Source organism: Scyliorhinus torazame, chromosome 15 (genome assembly GCF_047496885.1).
Source record: "Scyliorhinus torazame isolate Kashiwa2021f chromosome 15, sScyTor2.1, whole genome shotgun sequence".
Taxonomy (NCBI): domain Eukaryota; kingdom Metazoa; phylum Chordata; class Chondrichthyes; order Carcharhiniformes; family Scyliorhinidae; genus Scyliorhinus; species Scyliorhinus torazame.
The window spans coordinates 161,123,243-161,140,665 of NC_092721.1; the positions used below are offsets into that span (position 1 = coordinate 161,123,243).

The 17,423-nt window shown below is 47.2% G+C and overlaps 1 protein-coding gene across 1 annotated transcript in view; it reads left to right on the forward strand.

Annotated features, from left to right (window-relative positions):
- LOC140391333 (neurobeachin-like) overlaps positions 1–17,423 on the forward strand; it is a 382,107-nt gene that overhangs the window by 213,002 nt on the left and 151,682 nt on the right. The gene's annotated exons all lie outside the window — the stretch shown is intronic.

A 17,423-nucleotide genomic window follows, 5' to 3' on the forward strand; every position in this document is an offset into this window, starting at 1 on the left:
CAGAGGATTAGTATACATGTGTTCTTTGCATGAAGACTTTCTTCATCCAATCTGTCCTGAACGTCAAATCACAAGGATTAACCCAGGCCTGTTCTTCTTGCCTACCGTAAAATGGTGCTTAATTAATATTAAGCCTGAGCCTCTGGAGTACCAGTGCAGTGATATTACCACACTGCCACCATCTCCCTTTAACAAAGAATTATTAAATCATGTTTTTCTTAGGCAGTCCCATGGAGTTGAGGATGACTTGCTTCCACATTAGAAATGGGTTCTCAGGTGACTGAGGAGTCCAATGCAATACCTACAGTCCCCCTTGCAGGTGGGGCAGACGGTGGTTGGAGGAGCGGGTGGGTGGGGTGCCCAGATTACCATGCTCTCCTTTCACTGTCAACGCTTGGCTTCAGCTTGCTCTCAAGCACTGAAACTCCAAGTGTATGAAATCATAATGTGTATTTGAACAGCTCTCTAATTGACAAGTTATAATTCAGTTGGATCCTTCTTGCAGAAATGTGAAATTCTGTCCTGTATCTCGCCAAAGCCAGTATGCCTTTTACAGTGAGTGTTGGCAGGATAACTCCGCGCAGATTGAGGATTCCTACCTAGTCTATCATAATTACCCATTGGATAAACTTGCTGAACCATTGTGGGGATGTTTTACTCACAATTAAAGAATACAGTGAACATATTGCTTTGATCCTATTTCAAACTTTGTATTCATAAGGAATTAATCAAAGAAATTTGTGCAAACCACGCAGCACCAGGTGAGATTTTTATATCAGCTAAAACATGGGCCCATGCAATTGTACAAATCTCACTAAACCATACATGTTTAAAAACATAGGAAATAGGAGCGAGAATCAATCAAACGGCCCCTTGAGTGTGTTTCGCCATGCACTACAATTACAGCCGATATTCTACCGAACATCCACTTTGTCTGCTCACTATATTTCTTTTTGCCCTGAGACCAAAAATCAGTCTCAACTTTGAACATATACAATAATGGATCATCCACAACTCTCTGCGGTAGAGAATGCCAGAGAATCAGAACCCTCTAAAGAAATTTCTCCTTATTTCAGTCCAAAATGCTTGATCCCTGAGCTCGATGCTTGTTCCCCCACATTCTAATTTCTCCAGGCTGTGGAAATAACCACTGTTTACCTTATCAAGCCCCTTTGAATTCTTGTATATTTAAGTGAGATTACCTCTCATTGTTCTTAACTCCAGATAGTTTAGGCCCATTTACTCAGCACGTTAGCATTAGGGCACCCTCTCATTACGTCAACCAAGCTAGTGAGCCTTCACTCCACCCCCTCCTTTAACACAATACGAGGGTGCAGGAAATCTGAACTAAGACAGGAAACTTTAGAAACACTCAAAGATTTTGCAGCATTTGTAGAGCTTGTTAAGAGATGTGACCGTACTTTTTTTTGGGTGTGGCCAAGGGATCTATTCTCAGCAGGGACAAAGGTTTTGGCGTATGCTCAGTGTGGCAAGGTGACAAGTCGTGCATGCTCAGCCCAGCATTCCAGGTTCTTTGGAGCTGTGGCCGAGATCACCTGCATGACGAGGGTGGCATGGAAAGTGGGTAGTGGGTAAAAGTGAGCTCAGAACGTTGCTGGCTTAGAAGAAGCCCTAGGAGCCCATGGACAGCTCTGTGTAAATGGGTAACTGGAGTTCAGAACAACTCAGGGACAGTGCCATCGCAGTGAAGCTGGCTGTCTGCTAAAGAGCTGAGGTTGTGCCAATAAAAGAACAAAGAACAAAGAAATGTACAGCACAGGAACAGGCCCTTCGGCCCTCCAAGCCCGTGCCGACCATGCTGCCCGACTAAACTACAATCTTCTACACTTCCTGGGTCCGTATCCTTCTATTCCCATCCTATTCATATATTTGTCAAGATGCCCCTTAAATGTCCCTATCGTCCCTGCTTCCACTACCTCCTCCGGTAGCGAGTTCCAGGCACCCACTACCCTCTGCGTAAAAAACTTGCTTCGTACATCTACTCTAAACCTTGCCCCTCTCACCTTAAACCTATGCCCCCTAGTAATTGACCCCTCTACCCTGGGGAAAAGCCTCTGACTATCCACTCTGTCTATGCCCCTCATAATTTTGTATACCTCTATCAGGTCTCCCCTCAACCTCCTTCGTTCCAGTGAGAACAAACCGAGTTTATTCAATCGCTCCTCATAGCTTATGCCCTCCATACCAGGCAACATTCTGGTAAATCTCTTCTGCACCCTCTCTAAAGCCTCCACATCCTTCTGGTAGTGTGGTGACCAGAATTGAACACTATACTCCAAGTGTGGCCTAACTAAGGTTCTATACAGCTGCAACATGACTTGCCAATTCTTATACTCAATGCCCCGGCCAATGAAGGCAAGCATGCCGTATGCCTTCTTGACTACCTTCTCCACCTGTGTTGCCCCTTTCAATGACCTGTGGACCTGTACTCCTAGATCTCTTTGACTTTCAATACTCTTGAGGGTTCTACCATTCACTGTATATTCCCTACCTGCATTAGACCTTCCAAAATGCATTACCTCACATTTGTCCGGATTAAACTCCATCTGCCATCTCTCCGCCCAAGTCTCCAGACAATCTAAATCCTGCTGTATCCTCCGACAGTCCTCATCGCTATCCGCAATTCCACCAACCTTTGTGTCGTCTGCAAACTTACTAATCAGACCAGTTACATTTTCCTCCAAATCATTTATATATACTACAAAGAGCAAAGGTCCCAGCACTGATCCCTGTGGAACACCACTGGTCACAGCCCTCCAATTAGAAAAGCATCCCTCCATTGCTACTCTCTGCCTTCTATGGCCTAGCCAGTTCTGTATCCACCTTGCCAGCTCACCCCTGATCCCGTGTGACTTCACCTTTTGTACTAGTCTACCATGAGGGACCTTGTCAAAGGCCTTACTGAAGTCCATATAGACAACATCTACTGCCCTACCTGCATCAATCATCTTAGTGACCTCCTCGAAAAACTCTATCAAGTTAGTGAGACACGACCTCCCCTTCACAAAACCGTGCCGCTTCTCACTAATACGTCCATTTGCTTCCAAATGGGAGTAGATCCTGTCTCGAAGAATTCTCTCCAGTAATTTCCCTACCACTGAAGTAAGGCTCACCGGCCTGTAGTTCCCGGGATTATCCTTGCTACCCTTCTTAAACAGAGGAACAACATTGGCTATTCTCCAGTCCTCCGGGACATCCCCTGAAGACAGCGAGGATCCAAAGATTTCTGTCAAGGCCTCAGCAATTTCCTCTCCAGCCTCCTTCAGTATTCTGGGGTAGATCCCATCAGGCCCTGGGGGCTTATCTACCTTAATATTTTTTAAGACACCCAACACCTCGTCTTTTTGGATCACAATGTGACCCAGGCTATCTACACCCCCTTCTCCAGACTCAACATCTACCAATTCCTTCTCTTTGGTGAATACTGATGCAAAGTATTCATTTAGTACCTCGCCCATTTCCTCTGGCTCCACACATAGATTCCCTTGCCTATCCTTCAGTGGGCCAACCCTTTCCCTGGCTACCCTCTTGCTTTTTATGTACGTGTAAAAAGCCTTGGGATTTTCCTTAACCCTATTTGCTCGTCCTCCCACTTACCCTTAAGCTCCTCCACCTCCGTAAGCTCCTGGTAAATATCCAATACCTTTCCCCCTCCCACCCAGGTACTGGAAACTACTCTATCCTGTATCCCCCGTGGCAGCAGCAGCGGAAAGGCCGGCACCTGTTTTCTCAGGAAGTCGCACACCTGCAAATACCTAAAACCATTCCCTGCTGGCAAATTAAATTTATCCTCCAAACCTTTAAGCTGGGATAGCTCCCATCTATAAATAGATCCCCCATCCTTCTAATTCCTGCCCTCTGCAAACTCTGGAACCCGCCATCTAGCCTACCCGGTACAAACCTGTGGTTGTTATAAATCGGGGTCCAAATCAATGCTCCCTCCACTCTTTTATATCTCCTCCACTGCCACCAGATCCTCACTACCACCGGACTTGTGGAGTATCGGGCCGGTGAGAACGGCAGAGGTGCCGTTACCAATGCTCCCAGACTGGTGTCTTTACATGATGCCGCCTCCATCCGCTCCCATGCCGAAAGGTCCCCCACTACCCACTTCCTGATCATGGCTATATTAGCCGCCCAGTAGTAATTGCAGAAGTTCGGCAGCGCCAACCCACCCTCCCCCTGATTGCGCTCCAGCAACACTTTCTTCACTCGCGGGGTTTTACTCGCCCACACAAAGCCCAAAATAATCTTATTCACCCGCTTGAAAAAGGCCTTAGGGATGAAGATGGGGAGGCACTGAAAGACAGACAGAAATCTGGGGAGGACCGTCATTTTCACGGTCTGTACCCTCCCCGCCAGTGATAGCGGGAGCATGTCCCATCTCTTAAGTCCCCTTCCATTTGTTCTACCAACCGGGATACGTTTAGCTTGTGTAGTACCTCCCATTTCCGGGCCACCTGGATTCCCAGATATTGAAAGCTCCTCTCTACCATTCGAAGCGGCAGCTCTCCCAGTCTCTTTTCCTGCCCTCTTGCCTGGATCGCAAACATCTCGCTTTTCCCCATGTTCAATTTATACCCTGAAAAATTGCCAAATTCCCCCAAGTTTCGCATTACTACCCCCATCCCCTCCAACGGGTCCGAAATGTACAAGAGCAGGTCATCAGCGTAGAGCGAGACCCGGTGCTCTCCCCCCCACCCTCCCCCCTCCCCCCGAACCAGCCCTTTCCAGTTCATAGAGGCTCTTAACGCCATGGCCAATGGCTCTATGGCCAGAGCTAACAGGGAGAGGGGGCACCCTTGCCTCGTCCCTCGGTGTAGTTCAAAATACCCCGACTTCAGCCGGTTCATACGCACACTCGCGACTGGTGCCTGATAGAGCAACCGCACCCAGTCAATAAAGCCCTTACCAAACCCAAACCTTCCAAGTGCCTCCCACAGGTAATTCCACTCCACCTGATCAAAAGCCTTCTCCGCATCCATCGCTACCACCACCTCCCCCTCCTCGCCTGAGGGCATCATAATAACATTTAGAAGCCTTTGAACATTGGCCTTGAGTTGCCTGCCCTTAACAAATCCCGTCTGGTCTTCCCCTATCACCCCCGGGACACAGTCCTCTATCCTTGTGGCCAGTATCTTAGCCAGCAGTTTGGCATCCACATTCAGTAGAATAATCGGCCTGTATGACCCGCATTGCTCCGTATCCTTCTCCCGTTTCAAGATCAATGAAATCGAGGCCTGCGACATTGTTGGGGAGAGGACTCCCTTCTCTCTTGCTTCGTTAAATGTCCTCACCAGCAGTGGGCTCAATATCTCTGAAAACTTCTTATAGAATTCCACCTAGTAGCCGTCAGGCTCCGGGGCCTTACCTGACTGCATGCCCTCGAGCCCCTTGATTATTTCCTCAATCTCAATTGGGGCTCCCAGCCCCTCCACCAGGTCCTCCTCTACCCTCGGGAACCTCAACTGATCCAGAAATTTCCTCATCCCCTCCACCCCAGCCGGGGGTTCCGACTCATATAATTTACTATAAAAGTCCTTAAACACCTCGTTCACCCCCGCTGGGTCCAGGACAGTATTACTGTCTCTACTCTTTACTTTACCTATCTCCCTGGCCGCCTCTCTTTTCCTGAGCTGGTGCGCCAACATTCTGCTTGCCTTTTCCCTGTACGCATGGATCGCCCCCCTTGCCTTCCTCAACTGTTCCACTGCTTTCCCTGTGGTCAACAGCCCAAACTCCACTTGTAACCTCTGCCGCTCCCTGAGTAGCCCCGTGTCCGGGGCCTCCGAGGATCTCCTGTCCATCTGGAGTATCTCCTCCACTAATCTATCCCTCTTAGCCCGTTCCACCTTTTCTCTGTGGGCCCGTATCGAGATTAATTCCCCTCTGACTACTACCTTCAAAACTTCCCAGACCGTCGCTGCAGAGACCTCCCCCGTATCATTTGTTTGCAGGTAGTTCTAGGTGGACTTGTTAACCCGCCCGCAGACCACCTCGTCCGCTAGCAACCCCACATCCAGCCTCCACAGCGGGCATTGCCCTCTCTCCACACTAACCCGTAGATCCACCCAGTGCGGGGCATGATCCAACACTGCAATTGCCGAATACTCAGTATCCACCACCTTCGGTATTAGCGCCCTGCTCAGAACAAAACTGTCGATGTGAGAGTATACCTTGTGGACATGTGAAAAAAAGGAAAACTCCTTCGTCCTCGGCCGTGCAAACCTCCATGGGTCTACTTTCTCCCCCCCCCCCCACCCCCCCCCCCTCATCTGTTCCATAAAACCCTTTAATTACTTTGCCGCAGCCAGCCTCCTCCCTGTCCTGGATTTTGACCGGTCCAATTCCGGATCAATGATTGTGTTGAAGTCCCCTCCCATGATCAGGTTATGTGACTCTAAGTCAGGGATCTTACCTAACACCTCCCTCATAAATTCCACGTATATGTTCACAAGTACCACTCGCACCCCCTCCAGCTTTCCACTCACCATTATGTACCTACCCCCCTTGTCTGACACGATTCTCCCTGCCTCGAATGCCACTTGTTTGTTGATCAAGATCGCTACCCCCCTGGTCTTTGAGTCCAGTCCTGAGTGGAACACTTGTCTAATTGTCTAATTTTCACAGTAACTTCATTTGAAGCCTACTTGTGACAATAAGCGATTTTCATTTCATCCACACCTTCCTCAATCTCGTCTGGTCTGTAACCTTTAGGTGTGTCTCTTGTAGCATTGCCATGTCCGCCTTCAGTTCCCTCAAATGCGTGAACACGCGAGCCCTCTTGACCGGCCCATTCAGTCCTCTCGCATTCCATGTGATCATTCTGGACGGGGGGGGCTTCCAACCCCCCCCCCCCCCTGACTAACCATCACCCTTTTTAGGCCGTTCCCGACCTCCCATTTGTCCCCTAGTAACAGTTCCCCCCCTAGCAACAACACTAAAAACCCAATCCCCCAAGTCAAGCTCCAGCTTAACAGCTGTCCACCCCCCACTGTGCTTCCGAGAGTCAGCTGACCCATGCTGACTCGATAGCTCCCACCCCTGGCACCAAGCAGCATGTATTCTCCTCTCTCCCGTCCACATGAATAAACATTTTAAAAGCATCACATTCCCTAGTAAACAAACAACAGGAAAAAAACTGTGAAGAAACAATCACTTTAGAAAAATAGTCACCCAAAATGCAGAACCAAATTCAAAGCCCATCCCCCCCTCTAAAAAGGTCCCTGCAAGACAGATCAACCTTTAACCATCCACACAGCCCATTATTTCACATGGAGCTACTTAAATGTTTACAATCCAGCACCACAAATCGCTGCCACAGTACTTCTCCGAGGCTTAAGTGTCTTTTAATTCGCCTCCAGCTTCATTTCTTTAATAAAGGTCCATACTTCGTCTGCCATTTCAAAGTAGAAGTCCCGTTCCTCATGTGTGACCCACAGGCGGGCTGGGTACAGCATCCCGAACTTCACCCCCTTCTTAAAGAGTGTCGTTTTTGCCCGATTGAACCCAGCTCGCCTCTTGGCCAAATCCGCTCCCATCTTGATAAATGCTCAACTCTCAGTTCTCCCACTTGCTGCTCCGTTCTTTCTTGGCCCATTTCTCCTTACTGTTTCACTCTTCACTGCTTTATCCCATAAAACCCGAAAAAAATCAGGGGGAAAAGATCCAAAAGTCCGTTTCAGGCGGGAGCTATCAAATGTGCGACCTACCCCTCCATGGCCACCACCAGAAGTCCCTGCCTTCACCTTTTCAATTGCATTCACCTTTTTCTCTGTCCCTCATTTCTTGAATAGAAGTTGACATTTGCTGACTTTCATTTGTTGGCACCATTCTAGAATCAAAGCAATTTTTGACAATTGTGACCAATCCATCCATTATCTCTGCAGTTATCTCTTAGAATCCTAGGATGCATGCCATCAGAACCTGAGGTTTTGTCAGATCATCGTCCCTTAAGTTTCCCAAATATTTTGTCTCTGTTGATATTATTTACTTAATCTTCCTCACTCTTAAAAACCCTTGGCTATCATCTATTTCTAGTGTCTAAGTTGCGTCTTCCCCTTCAAGATAGGTGCCAAATATTTATTCAGTATCTGCCATTTCCTCGTTCCCCTTGTTAATTGATTCTATTTCCGTTTTTAAGCAATTAGCATTAACTTTAGCTAGTCTCCTCATTTTCATATATTTGTAAAAGCTCTTCCAATATGTTTTTATATTCCTGATTGGTTTGCTCCCTTATTCTACCTTTGCCATATCTATATTTGATTGCCCTTTTCTGGTTTCTAAACTGCTCCCATTTCTCCAGCTTACTAATATCCATCACCATATTAAAAGCTTTTAAAAAATATCTAATACTATCCTTAACTTCTACAGTAAGCCATGGATGAATTATTTGAGTTGAGATTACATTTTTTAAATTAAAGCTAATTTGTAAATATTTGAAAATATTAAATCATTTTGATCAATGTTCTCCACCATTTGCTTATCTTAACATTTAATCAATTGATCTAATCTACGTTAGCTAGCTCTCTTCGCATAACTGTGTAATTGACTTTGTTTAAGTTTCAGATTTTTGTTTTGGACTTGAGTATGTTGCTTTCAAACATAATATGGATTTCAGTTTTATTCTGATCACTTTCCCCCCCAGAGCATCTTTTAATATGAGATTGCAAATTAATCCTGACTCATTGCACAATATAAGATATAAAATAGCTTTAATCCTAGCTGCTTCCACAATATATTAATCTAGGAAACAGTCCCAAAAGCATTCCGCAAACTCATTTTCCTGACTACCTTTTCTTCAAACAAAAATTGAATGTGTTCAGCAAAATGTTTGATTTTGTGTGTTCATGTTTAAAATATAGCGTGTATCTTGATTCTAATCCTCAGTTTAGTTAAGCTCTTTAGAGAAAGAAGTTTGCAAGGAAAACAATTGGGCACCTGATGGATTCTGACTAACAAAACCCTTGGACTGATCTGTTCCCTCTAAGAATACTATTCACGACGCCCTATGCTGCTCTTGTTTGGCCCTTGTTCCGCACTGTAACCAATCACTATTTGTTGATGTACCATTTGTCAATGTACTCTGTCGATTTTTCTTTTGTTTACTATGTACGTACGCACTGTGTAAGTTCCCTTGGCCGCAGAAAAATACTTTTCACTATACTTAGGTACATGTGACAATAAATATCAATCAGTCAATCATGACGAAGGAACAGAAGTTGTCTGAATGATTTCCTTGTGCCAGTTTATAAATTAATATGAGAATTTATCTTCTCCATATAGATTAGAATTCAACGGTCCAGAAGAAAAATTAGGATGCAAAATTATCCACAAAGTAGTGACTGACCCACCATCAGCCTTGAGTGTCTCTATTGTTTCTCATAGGCAAAACGTATATGTGAATTGTGTTTTCTTTATTTCAGCAGAATTTCTGTATTCCTTGAAAATATTAATAATCTAAAGTTGAAATGTTGTATTTTGAAAATTCAGTTGTGGGTGTCGCTGGCTAGGCCAGCATGTATTGCCCACCTCAAATTGGCCTTTGACAAGGTGATGGTGAGTTGCCCTACATACAGAACTCCCCCCCCCCCCCCCCCCCCCCCCCAAAAAAAAAAAGAGACCCCTGTCTGGAAGCTGCAGAGCAGTCCAGACAGGGGCAATGAGAAGAATTACAGCTGTAACACTGCAGCTCCACGTGTCCATTCCTTGAAGGAGTGCAGCTGTGACCGGCGTCTGTTTCCCACAAATCCATTAGCTGCAAGCCAATGATAGATTTCTAGTAATGGCCTGTGATTGACAGCTTCTACAAACCATCTGTAGCTTTGATTCATTCATCTCCCTTCATGGTTTAGTGGCCTAAGTGGTGAAACCCTAATGTTTGTAAACATTGACCACATCAAAGAGAGGTACGTGCAGTGAAAACACACGCTTGAGTGATTGGAATACACTAAGTGCTTGGAATGCACATACCTCTCTTTGATGTAGGATGGTCCCTACCAGTGTGGTCCTGGCGTGGTGGACCTCGCGGTGAGCCAAAGGGGCAATAAGTGGTCCCCTTGAGGAGGTCCCTTTGGCCCACTGTGAGGTCCACCACGCCGGGGCCACGCTGATAGAATGCACAAATGATCTGCTTCCGCGTGATTCCCGGCTGTAGGGACCAGAGAATCACGGAAGGCTGGAGCATAGGACCCTGGGCCCGCTAAATAGATGCAAATGAGTTGTTCATTTGCAATTATTTACATCCCCCTTCGGGTGCTCATCGTGGATCTCGTTTACAGCGTGAAATGGGGGGGGGGGGGGGGCGGAGCATCGTGTTTGGAGCGGCAGCTGGCGCCAATCCCGATTTTCCCACAATGCCCGATTCTCTGTCCCACTGGGGAACGGATGGAGAATCCTGCCCATGATCTCCTCATAAAGATATTTTGCACATTAAATGAAGTGTTAAATTGAGGTTAATTTGAGATGGATGTACAGATATGATTGCAGTACTTGAAGAGGATAGATAGTTGCTTTCTACGCTGATTAATATTTCTTTCACAATCACCACCGCCACGAACAGTTTAAATGAACATCCATCTCATTATTTATGGGGTTTTGTTCTCTGTAAGCTAGTTTTGTGGAAAATGAATAGGTTCCAAACTAATTTATGAAAGTGCTTTAAGGTATTCTTCAGAGATGCAATAAAGCCTTACTTAAATTCAAAATTCCATAAAATTGCTCACTGCTGATAATCTGTTCTGTAAGCGTTACCTCAGACATCTTTCCTCTTTTGGAGCTCTTGAATTTTGTTCCTTTTCATAAGTTGTATTCTTTCTGCTCGGTCGTCATTCCCAATTTATTTTGGCCAGTCTGTGCATTATCACTCTGCAGTCATATCACAGCTAGTATTGCCTGTAATGATCTGTACATACATCTGTACATACATCTGCACATACACCAGGGACTGCATCACAGATGTGACATCCACAGCATCACTAGAGGGAGCATCATAGATGGGTATAAAGGGTCGAGCCCATGAGGATCCACCTCTTTTAGAAGCACAGAGCTAGTGAGCAGCAGCACACAGGGACAGCTTAGCATAGGCAGTTTACCTTAGTTTCACTGGTGATACCTCTTGACTGTTTTACATCTAGTTGAGCTCTGGAAGCAGAACGAACCCTTTGAATAAAGTGTTTGTGTTAACTGTAAGTCTACAGTCGTTATTTAGAATTAGAGAATAACATATAGTACCAGGGGTGGTTTCAGCAAGCCAGCTAGACACCAGCAAGAGAAGAGAACTTAAACCAGACATTTTACCAAGGAAGGCCTCGCAGCATTCGGACCCTTCAGATACCAATCAGCACGATGGACCTAATCCAACCTCTACGCCTGCTCAAGACCACTGGTAATATGCATTCCAATTGGAAACTTTTCATACAACAGTTCAAAATATATCTAGAAGCTAAGGATCTAACCTCAGCGTCTGATGCCACGAAGATAGCCTTGCTCTTATCTCTGGCAGGTCCACAGGCATTAGAAATATACAATTCCTTTACCTACCTGGCAGGGGAGGACAAGGGCAAGCTGGAAATAATCATCAAAAAATTTGAAACCCACTGTCAATCTGAAGTCAATGAGATATTTGAAAGATTCAAGTTCACCAGGCGTTTACAAAAACCAGGAGAATATTTCAGCAGTTTTGTAACTGATTTAAATTGCTAGCTCAATCTTGCAACTTTGAAAACCTCCGTGACTCCCCCATCAGAGACCAGATAGTCAATGATATATCTGGGGCAAAATTCTCCGGAAACGGCGCGATGTCCGCCGACTGGCGCCCAAAACGGCGCAAATCAGACGGGCATCGCGCCGCCCCAAAGGTGCAGAATGGTCCGCATCTTTGGGGGCCGAGCCCCAAAATTGAGGGGCTAGGTTGGCGCCGGATGAATTTCCGCCCCGCGGAAATGACATCTCCGGGCGGCGCATGCGCAGGAGCGTGTGCGGTCGCTGACAGCTTCCCACGCATGCGCAGTGGAGGGAGTCTCTTCTGCCTCCGCCATGGTGGAGACCGTGGCGGAGGCGGAAGGGAAAGAGTGCCCCCACGGCACATGCCCGCCCGCGGATCGGTGGGCCCCGATCGCGGGCCAGGCCACCGTGGGGGCACCCCCCGGGGCCAGATGGCCCCGCGCCCCCCCTCCCCCAGGACCCCGGAGCCCGCCCGCGCCGCCTTGTCCCGCCGGTAAGGTAGGTGGTTTAATTTACGCCGGCGGGACAGGCATTTTAGCGGCGGGACTTCGGCCCATTAGGGCCGGAGAATCGAGCGGGGGGGGGGCCCGGCACAGCGCGATTCCCGCCCCCGCCGAATCTCTGGTGCCGGAGACTTCGGCAACCGGCGGGGGCGGGATTCACGCCAGCCCCCGGCGATTCTCCGACCCGGCGGGGGGTCGGAGAATCTCGCCCCTGATGAGGGACTTAGAAAATCCTTATTAAAACGAAAAGACCTAACCCTAGAAACAGCCATGCAAAGTTGGCTTATGAAAAAAGTAAAGAAGAATATGAAGAGTTTACTTACCGGGACCAAGGCCTTCACCACGAGGTCAAGCCCGTCAAAATGGTGGCCCAGGCTTCCAGAAGGCGCTCCTTGAACGGCAATCCCACACGCGCGAACCTGGATGCAGGTCACACGCATGCGCAGTTCTCCCGAAGATTTGACACGGAAGAAAGGCCTACTGCGCATGCGCTAGTGTGGAGGGACAGCGTCATGATGTGTCCCCACTGCGGACAGGCCCACTTAAAAGGGCAATGTCCAGCTTCTGGAAAACAGTGTTTATAAAGTGTGGCAAATACAACCACTTTGCCTCACAGTGCGGAGCTGCACTGCAAATATAGACAACAAGACAGAAACACATGTACTTCAACGTAAAAAGCATAGACTCAACGGCGCACAAAAAAACCAATGATGAGTATTCCTCGGATGAGGACAACCTCGCTTGCGACAACTCGTTTGTCGTGGACACGATCGAGACAATTGAGGAACATGACGCAACAATCGCCACGCCTCACCCGGTCAACAGCATTGATTCCAGCAGTGAGTGGACTGCGACTGTGCATGTCAATGACTTTCCATTAGTCTTCAAGCTTGACACTGGGGCCTCAGCTAACCTCCTCACTAGTAAGGATCTCCATTCGATTCCAGGAGACCATGAAATAATACCCGTTGCATGTCGGCTGAAGGACTACAACGGCAATCCCGCAATGGGATCGTGCCATCAACAAGACGATACGCAAGCAGCTACGATTCGAGATTGTAGACGACACTGTTAGGCGCTCAGGCCTGCCAAGACTTGCGACTGGTGCAACGCATTTACATGCACACCCAGGATCCATCAAGCCTGGAAGCTAAAATCCACAGCATGCTACAAGAATACCCCGACGTATTTAAAGGCATGGGCACCCTACCCTGCCAATGCAAAATCATGCTGAAGACAGACGCCAAACCTGTCATTCAGCCGCCCAGGTGGGTTCCAACTCCACTGCGGGAGAAGTTGAAAGCGGAACTCAACAGACTGCAGTCAAAAGGCGTAATATCGCGAGTCACACATCGCGATTGTCTGTGTTAAGATACCTTCTGGAGATCTTCGCATATGCATAGACCCGAAGGACCTGAACCAGAACATTCGCCGGGACCACTACCCCATCCCCAAGCGTGAAGAGATCACATCTGAGATGGCGAATGCTCGTATCTTCACCAAACTCGACGCCTCGCAGGGATTTTGGCAGATACAGCTTGATGACTCGAGCAGATTACTGTGTACGTTCAACACGCCATTTGGACGTTTCTGCTTCAATCGCATGCCCTTTGGCATTATCCCTGCGTCAGAGATCTTCCACAGGATAATGGAGCAAATGACCGAGGGCATCGAGGGTGTCAGAGTCTATGTGGATGACATCATCGTATGGTCCACCACTGAAGAAGAACACCTCTGTCGTCTGAAGAAGGTATTTCAGAGGATTCATAAATACGGTTTGAAACTGAACCAGGCAAAATGCACATTTGCGAAGGAGTCTGTAACCTTTTTGGGTGACACCATATCATCTCAGGATGTCAGCCCTGATGAGGCGGAAATCGCTGCAATCGGGACCATGAAGACGCCACACGACAAGAAGGTGGTGCTACGATTTCTGGGCTTCGTCAACTTCCTCGGCAGGTTCATCCCAAACCTGTCCGCACGGACGGCAGCTTTACGCAATCTCCTACGAAAGACCACTGCGTTTGAGTGGACACAGCATCACCAAAATGAATGGGTGGATCTCAATTAACAACTAACGAGGGCACCGACCCTTGCTTTCTTTGACGCAACCAGACCCACCAAGATCTCCACGCCAGCCAGGATGGGATTGGCGCCGTTCTCCTCTAACAGGCCGACCAGTCTGACTGGGTCCCGGTGGCATACGCGTCCAGGGCCATGACCGCAACTGAGTGCAGATATGCACAAATCGAAAAAGAATGTCTCAGATTCCTCACTGGGATTCTGAAGTTCCATGACTATGTGTATGGCCTGCCCACATTCATAGTGGAAACCAACCACAGATCGTTGGTCCATATCATAGACAAGGGTCTAAATGACATGACGCCTCATCTGCAGCGCATCATGATGAAGCTGCGAAGGTATGATTTCACCCTAGTATACACTCCGGGAAGAGATCTTGCCATTGCCGATGCACTGTCCCGATCAATTGGCACTGACAATGGACCATCAGCCCCTTTCAGAGAAATCGAGGCCCAAACACAGTTATGCATGGAGAATTTGCCTGCTTCGGATGAGAAGCTTTGCCTAATCCGACAGGAGACGCAGAAAGATGCAACCTTACGGAGAGTGCTGCACCTACTCCAGGACGGTTGGACGAGGGGACAATGTCCACAATTTCAGAATGTCAAGTCAGAACTGATTGACGTTGACGGCGTGCTGCTACGCAATGCGCAGATTGTGATTCCGGCCACACTCTGCATCAAGATGCTACGTAAGATTCATGAAGGCCACCTAGGAATTGAGAAATGCAAAAGGCGAGCATGACAGGCTGTGTACTGGCCCGGCATGAATCAAGACATAACGGACATGGTCATGACATCAACCCGCACAGTGTAAAGTACCACTGCAGCAACATGAACTCACAATAGCCCCGTGGACAAAAGTGGGCATTGCCCTATTTCATGCCACAGGGCGTGATTACGTCTTGATCATGGACTATTACTCAAACTATCCAGAGGTACTGAAACTCCATGATCTCACGTCTTCATCTGTCATCAAGGCGTGCCTGGAGACATTCGTGCGACGTGGAATCACGCGTGTGGTGGTGTCAGATAATGGTCCCTGCTTCGCGAGCTGGGAATGGAAAGAGTTCTCAGACCGCTACAGCTTTCGGCATATAACATCCAGTCCATGCTACCCACAGTCAAATAGGAAAGTGGAAAAGGGTGTCCAGATTGTTAAACAGCTTATTAGCAAGGCATCAGATTCACGCTCGGGCATCAACCTAGCGCTGTTGTCCTACCGAGCAATCCCATTGAGCTCAGGACTGTCGCCAGTACAGATGCTCTTCGGCAGGGACATCCGGACAACCCTCCCGGCGATTCAATTCCGAGACCCTGATAACGCTCTGGTACTCGACAAAATGCGGGTACTACGGTCCAAACAAAAACAATACTACGATCAACATGTGATCCTACTCAAGCCACTGAACATGGGCGACATCATCAGGATCAGGGACCAGAAGGCGGATGGTCTGAGTCAGCCACGGTGATCAGGCAGGAGGCACCGTGGTCCTACATTGTCAAGTCGTCGGCGGGAGTATTCTTTCGCCGTAACCGCCGGGATCTGTTAATGCTTCGGCCTACAATGCCGGTGTTTCCCACACTGGACTTGACCACAGGACGTTCCTCGCCACACAACGCCAGACAGTACTCTTGATGACATCAAACCGTCATCCCCACCACCACCGTTAAGACGATGCAGCAGAAGCCGTAAGGCACCTGACCGGTTAGATTTGTAACGACACTTCAAAACACCCACAAGACAGATATGAACATTTCTCACGATGGACTCATAACACTGTTAATTGTTTCTGTATTACTTTATCATTATCGCAGTGTGCAGCTTTGCTTATTCTCACCACTTGTTATGTTCAGTTTTCTTGAGGCCAGTCTAGAAAACATCAAGTCAAAAGTGGGGGATGTAGTGACCTGTACATCTATACATACATCTGCACATACACCAGGGACTGCAGCACAGATGTGACAGCCACAGCATCACTAGAGGGAGCATCAGAGACGGGTATAAAGGGTCGAACCCAAGGCAGGATCCGCCTCCTTTCGAAGCACAGAGCTAATGAGCAGCAGCACACAGGGATAGCTGAGCATAGGCAGTTTACCTTAGTTTCACTGGTGATACCTCTTGACTGTTTTACATCTAGTTGAGCTCTGGAAGCAGAACGAACCCTTTGAATAAAGTGTTTGTGTTAACTGTAAGTCTACAGTCGTTATTCAGAATTAGAGAATAACATATTGCCCAGCTCTGTTTCAGCCCTGCTTGCAAGTTCTGCTTCTACCTTTGCTTTAAAGTCTCTGTTCCTACACTAACTGACTTCATTAGGTGATCCCTTAACTTATTATCCAACTACATCCTGCCCCTGCTGATTGTAAACTCCTACTGTAATCCCTCCCCAGTCCCCATACTCATTTTCAGCTATATTTAACCCTGAGATTAAAGCAACTCCTATCGTGGAGCAGATTCTCAGTCTCAGGGGATGAAAGAAGACAATTTGAATGGAAGTATCAAAAAACACGAGTGTTGAATAAGAAACAACAAATGTGCAGACTAAAAGAGGATAACCTTAGTAGAAGAGTGAAGAAAGAAAGTTGCATAAAAGAAAGGAGGCAGGGATAAGAAAGTGGACAGCAAGAAACTGGTGAACAAATGTCAAATGTTTGTGATTCACTTTTTGTACGTTGTCCTACATTTCCCGCACGTTTTCACGGTAATCTGTGATGAGAGGTCCATCATTTTAAATAGATGTAAAGAAATACATTTTGATACTTGATTCTTTGTATATTTGTTAACTACTCTCTTGATCCGCAGTTTCTATTCTGTTTATATGATCCGGTAGTTCTGACTCCCTCCATGCCTTGGTCTCAATCCCTCCTCCTTAACATTTTTTAGTGTTAGTATATCAGAAAGATAAAAAAACACTTGCATTTATAGAGTACGTTTAATGACCACCGGACGTCTCAAAGCATTTTATAGACAACAAAATGCTTTTGCACTGTAGTCATTGCAATAATGTAGGAAACACAGCAACCAATTTGCACACAACTAATTCCCACAATCAGAAATGTGATAGTGACCAGGTAATCTGTTTTTGTCATG